The sequence below is a fragment of the Vigna radiata genome, chromosome 5 (genome assembly GCF_000741045.1).
Source record: "Vigna radiata var. radiata cultivar VC1973A chromosome 5, Vradiata_ver6, whole genome shotgun sequence".
Lineage (NCBI taxonomy): Eukaryota > Viridiplantae > Streptophyta > Magnoliopsida > Fabales > Fabaceae > Vigna > Vigna radiata.
Window position 1 is genome coordinate 35,492,548 of NC_028355.1, and position 7,319 is coordinate 35,499,866.

The following is a 7,319-nucleotide window of genomic DNA, read 5'->3' on the forward strand; positions in this document are numbered from 1 at the left end:
AAATTTGGAGTTTCTCAATCATTAGGGTTGACATACAGTACAAGTGGCTTTTAATATATATATATGAGCAATAATATCATGACACATTTTTACATTTATTTAACATAGAATATAAGGGTAAAATAGTTAAAAAAGTATAAAATTTTGTAATTTTTAAAAAAAAGAGAGAGTAAAAAGTGAGTAAAGAAAATGTCAAATGAATGTAAAAAATTTAGATGTATCAAAGAATAACGTTACATATTTAGAGAGAATAAAATAATGAATATAAGAATATTCGTATATAAATATCTCGTTAAAGAATAACGTTACATGTTTTCAATATATATATATATATATATATATATATAAGTAAGAGAATGTAATATTTTGAGATGCATAACGTTACATGTTTAGAGGGAATAAAATAATAAATATAAGAATATTCGTATATAAATATCTCGTATCCTACACCTTTGCTTTTTATTTATTTTTAAAATTTAAAAACATTTAAAATAAAGACGATTTTGGATTTCGTATATAAAGATTCAAAATATATTTAACCTTTAAAAGATTCTACCTGTTTTAACATTAATTTACTCCTTTTTCGATGTTTAAAATGTATCCAACTAAATAAATTACCAAAAGAATATATATATATATATATATATATATATATATATATATATATATATATATATATATATATATATAATTTCAATAAATTTAAAAAATAATTATGTATTTATTTTGAAAATAATCAATCCAAATTTAATCAATTTTCAATATAATCAATATGGGAGAAGTCATCTTAAATTAGTTGTCATTTTTAGTTGTCAATTAAGAAGTTATGAAACCCATATTAATAATTTTATATTAAAATTAAAAAAACAAGTTTTAAAACTTTTAATTTTTTTAGATATGTCAAAATAAATTAAAATTTGTGATTTAACTACTCACTACGAATTCGAATTAGATTAGGTTAAAAAATTAAATTCTTTGTTGATTATCAGTTAAATAAACCTAGTTTACTTAACTCACTGTTAAAATGTGTAGCATTTCATTGAATAGTATAAAAACTACTAAGTAAAACATTATAGATTTTAATATGTATAACAAATAGATAGAAAACATACAAAATATTAATACAATTATCCATTGTAATAACTATACTAACACATTCCTGAAACTATTAAAGTTGTTCAAAAGGAAGAAACTTATAAACATAATAACAGTTAAATAAAATGATATAACTAAGTCTCCAAATCATCGCTTTCCACCAAAGGCATATGAGCATCTAACTCATCCTTTCCTCACACCGAAAGATAATTATTGCAAAAGAAAACCAACACAAAAGAAAAAAAAAATAAGGGAAGCTAGTGTTTAAAAGAAAACATTTAAGACAATTTAATGATATCAAATATCAGTTCAACATTTATCAAGTACTAGAACTCATAAAAACATACATACAGTTGACTTTAAACTCAATTATCTGGATACATGCCTTGACATAAGACTTCATTGAAGGTGTCTACTCGTAGTAGTATTTATATTCTACAAATTCATAAACACAAGGTTATCATTCTATTACTCACGAGGTTAATCTTTTCACGCCTAAGACAAAAAGTCCAAGACTAAGACCTTTTGTTATTCTCTCCCCTTTTCCATTCATCATTATATGAGTTGAATGGCTAGTGTATATTATTATATCTCCTTTTAGAACTCACTCACATTTGTCAAAGCATACATTAAACATTACCATCACACAAAATTTCTCCTTGAAATTCTCTCAACAACCATACCACACAAAATCATAACAAAGATCCTCATATACATACATATAAATATAATGATTATACAAATCAATATAGCTAAAAAAAAAGAAACAAAACAAGTAATTAAAATGACTCTCAAAGGTGACGCTCAATGCGAAACCTTTCACACAAAGGTGGCACTCAGTGGCAATCCTCACGCTTAACGCTATTTTTCCCGTAAAATGTTGCGCTCAACATCACTCTTTTGTCGCTTAGCACCCTAAAGCCAAAATAACTCTAGACTTGCAATGCAAGATGGCATTCAAGGGTCTCCTACCACTGCTCAGCACCAAAGTATTAGTAAAAATGGTTGCTAGCAGTGAAAATGGGCGCTCAACGATCTGAAGTCAAATTGCTTCTAGAATTGTACAACCAAGTTTGCACTCAACACCACATCAGTATCACTCAGCGCCATACCAGATTTCAATGCACTATGTGATTTAAGTGAAATGATACCTGATCAATTGCTCAAATTGGTATTCCTTTTCCATAGAAGTGGTTCAACACAGTTTTTATACATCAAACTCATACTAATTTGTAAAATTGCTTGGCTCCTCGGTTCTCTCTATCACAATAGTCCAAACACAAGCCAAAAACTAAATTCAATCAACAAACCATACCATTCAATTCAACATAAACATCAATCATATTCAATAACATACCAATTTCAATTAAAAAATCTAACTCACGCACATTATAACAACTAGCTTCCCTTACCTGAAAGACAACCAACCTGTTAAAGACCCCTAAAACACTCTTAAATGTATGATAGCTCAAACTTCCCTTATGAACAACACAAACACGATTAGAACACATCAAAAGGATCACTGATCAACAAAGACTACCATGAAGAACACAAACACCGTATGCGAGGTGAAAAGAAAATGATGGGATGATCTTGATGAGTTCACCACCACACGAGATCCTACAGTCTCCGATCTTCAAAAGGATGAAAGATTTGTAAGATATCTTAGAGAGAAAGGAGAAAGAGTTCAAAGAAAAAGGTTTTTAAAGAGAAGATGCGTTTTAAAATAATGAAATTCGTTTATAAAAATTCTATGTATACTTTAGACTTTTACTATTAAAATAATATAAGCTCATCTTTTTAAACACACCATCAATTGTAAAATACAAATTTCTAGATTCTTACATAGTGAACTGACTCACGTGTCGCTTATATTTGAAAAATAATTATCTTTTATAATGAAATCCTAAGTTTTTCTTTTCCTTACCTCCTCCACATTCTTATGTTACTCCTCTACGTTCACATTTCTTTATCGCTCGAGAGTGATCACTTTTGAAAGAATTAGAAGCAAACTTTACAATTTCTACAACTTTCTTTCTTCAACTGCTCCTCTATGTTGGTTTGCCTCTCCTCCAGGTTCCACTTTCACTCCTTTCATTCCTCCTTTGCGTTGAAAATAACAAGAAAAAGGAAATAACTAATATTTTATATTTTTAATTTCTATATGGTTAAGTGAGTTAACTCACCTAACCTACCAATTCATAATGAGTTAAGTTGAGTTGATAAATTTCTTGTTCACCTTAAAATAAGTTCGATTGAGCTCACTAATTTTTAATCCAAGTCGTAGTGCCAACTGATGAGTCAGATTGACTCATTTAACACCCTAATTTTATGGAGGACTTCAATTTTAAGATTAAATATGCATATAGTCCTTAAATTTGAATGCGGAATTATAATTCGTCCATATCTCAAACTTTGATATATTTTAATCTTCAATGACATTAAACTCTTTTTGTGTTAAACAAGATTTTGAACTGACATTTGAAGTGAAACTTGTCAAATAATGTAAATAACTCAAACATCAGTATCAAAAGTCAAATTGACGTATTCAAGACTATATATCTTAAAAAACTTAAATTTCACAACTCAAAAAACATATTTTTGACTTAGTAAATCATTTTACAGTTTAATTTGTTTTATCTTTTGTTAAACATTAAATATTTTTCATTTTTTAAAACCATAATAATTTATTCTGTTAAAAAATTTAAGCGCACATAAAATGACTATTTTTTCATAACATGATTTAAGTCGAGGACATAATTAGTAACCACTTCAACTAATTATTAAGATTAGTTATTACTTGAACTGTAATTTAATTTAACGAGATGGTTGATTAAGTCAAGAAAATTTACGATGGTAAAAAGATGAGAGATATGAGTTACTTTTGTTAATAGCTTCTCTTTCTAAGTCATGATCAATGTTTAAGGTTTGCTTTCCTGATTTAGACACATATTTAGGACATAAATTATGGAAATAGATTAATTTGAAAAATATTATAAGAATAGGCCTTAACAAGATTTTAAATGAAGAAGTCGTTTGTCTTCTATACGACTTTCATGTTGACCGCGTTAAAATTTGAAAATTCTTTTGGGAAAAGACAACTTTAAATTTGATATTACGCATTGTAATCAATTATCAGTTTTAATGACTCTTTCCAACTAGGGATGACAACGGATTGGGTTGGGTATGGATAGTTCTTATCCACAACCCGATCCGCTGCATAAAATTGTATCTGGTACCCGACCCATTATCCGTCGGATACCCGTTTAAAAAATACCCGCAGGTATTTTAAAACTCATTGGTACTCGCTACCCGTTACCCGTGGATAGTAAATATTTGTGGATAGTAACTACCCGCCGCGGATTTTACCCGCGGATACCTGTGTTCACAGATTTTTTTGTCATCCCTACTTCCAACATTTTCTTTGGTGAGATCAACAACAATGTTGAAGTCCAAAACATTCTTACGCATCAACATCGGTATCCCTTTTATCTTGTTTTGATGATGCCCACCTAGGTTGAGGATTCTTAAAACCCCTGGAACTTGAAACATCTTTCCCAAAACGAAAAAGGAAATTAAAAATGACAATCCACGTGACACTTCATATTAACACTAACCGACAGCCCGGCCAAATCTTGATACAACTTGACCAAGGTCTAATACAACTTAGTCAAGATTTGATATAGCTCGATCAAGATCGAAAACAACCTAGCCAAGGTCCGACATAACTAGGTCAAGGTTTGATATAACTTGACCAAGGTTTGATAAAGCTCGGCCAATATCTGAAACAACTTGGTCAAGATTTGAAATAGCCTAGACGACAACCCATTTCAACCTGATGTTAGCCCCGTAGCCCGTCATCAGCCAGTTTCATGTAAAGAATAGAAATTTCTAGCCCATTTACATGTGATATTAGAATTTTAAACTAAGTTATGTCAAACCTTAGTTGAGTTATATCAGACATTGACTAACTTGAATCAAATCTTTGGTCTAGTTGTGTCAGACCTTAGTCAAACTTTATCATACCTCGACCAAGTTGTTCTGATCTTGGCCACAACTAGATCAGGCTTTGACTGAGATGTTTCATACCTTAGTCGGACTATCAGGTTGTGTTTATATGAAATGTTATATGAGTTTGAATTTTTATAATGATTCTAATCAATTACATATTTATTATAATCGATTACATTACATTGAAGTCATTATGAAGGTTGATGACTTTCAATGGGATCAAAATAAAAATCGTTTAGAAATCATTTTGAAAAATGCACTACTTATCCGTTTAAAGTTATATAAAGATTATACAACTTATCCATTCTCATATTTTCTTTTTTAATTTACCTATTTTTGTAATTATAACACCATATTTGTCTAGATTCATAAAAAAACATACATGACCTAACACATTATCATCCTACAAGTTTCTTTTTCGGCTTTGACTTAATTTCATTTTTTACTTTTATAATTTACATTACGTGTGGTTTTACTTTTAATTTTCTGAAATAAGTACTTTTAAAAACTTAACAAAAACAAATTTTTTTTAAACACTCAAAAATCCATAATAATAACTAATTCTAAAAATAAAAAATAATTTATTTTAACTAATTTAGATACTAATTTATAAATTAAAAATAATTAATATCGAAAATAATCACTATTATAAATACAAAATTATAATTAATAATCAACTAAACTCTAAATTAATTATTCAATTACGAAAATTTTAACTACTAGAAAATTAATATGTAAATTCATCGTTAATATAATAAAAACTCTAAATTTGTGAACACATGTTGTCTCTAAAATCTTTAAATTTTTATTTTCTTTCTTATTAATTGAACTTGTATAACAAATTTAAAACACGAGATAGTTTTAAATTTGAAATTGATAAACTGGGTAGAAATTTATTAAAATTTAAAGATTTTTATATTGCCATGTCAAGATCTTAAACATCAAATGTATTATTTGTAAGATCTTGTATATTAAAAGGAGAAGTAAAGGTTTTCACTATAAAAGTTGAGTATTTTTAAGAATAATTATCAAGATTTTCAAAACAGTAAAAAAAGGTCACATTTGAATTTTCTTTCATCAAAAAACAATGGAACAGTTGATATAAGATCTTAAAATGAAATTTATATTTAAAAAAATGAATTATTTTGTTATATCGTGATATTGAGGAATTGAAGCGTACGATGTCAAAGTAAAATCTTACATTAAACATACTCTTATAAAAGTAAATTTGAGATTGTTGGATTTAATACGATATGTAATTTTTTTATTGGCTAGATACAGATATAAAAGAAATTAAAAGGTTACTTGATTTCATTTATAAATTTTTAAGCAAAAAATTAGAAAATAAATGTTTGAAGTAAAAGAAAAGGAAAATAAATTATATTTGGATAGAGGAAATTAATTTATTTATCTCATATAAAATTCTAAATTACCAAAAATATAAACAAACTTAAAAGGTATACTTTTATTTTATTTTTCTATAACTCCATTAATCAGATATTATTTTATTTGTAACTATTATCATTCTAAAGAAAGCTTTTTCAAACAATAAAAATTGAATACAGAATTTTCTAGTTAGGGATAAAAATCGTAAGAAATATTCTACTACATCATCATTTGATTGAGAAGGAAAAAAATATTTTAATAATTCTTTTTTATAAATTTTTTACATGTATATGTAATGATTTATAATTGATTTATTTCAAATATTTTTTTAAAAGTAAATTTAAATAAATCAATAAAATTATAACACATGTTTTATTATAAAAAATTTATTAAAAAGTTAATTATAAAATATGAAAATTCTATTGAAAAACCATGAAATTCAAAATGAAAAACATGATCGAACAAAAATCTGTATGCATTTATGGCAATATCCACCACCTTAAGTACTAAAGTCAGCAAATAATAATACAGAAGCAGTAACTAGCTGTCTTCTTTAATATTCTGATCTATTATCTTTATCCACATTCATTACTGTACCTATAGTTGTCTCTCCAGCTGCCATTTCTGACCTATAATTATTCTGAACACCCACAAGATTTTTTCTTTCACTTTAAAGAAACAATATAAAAAAATGTATTAATAATAAAATATGGAAAAAGTTTAGTAGTAAATTGTAACAGTGCTAGGGTAGAAGGGAGTAAACGCAATTAAGAATGATATGTGGTATTAAATGAAAATAAGGACCAAGTCTGAATGTATAAACAATC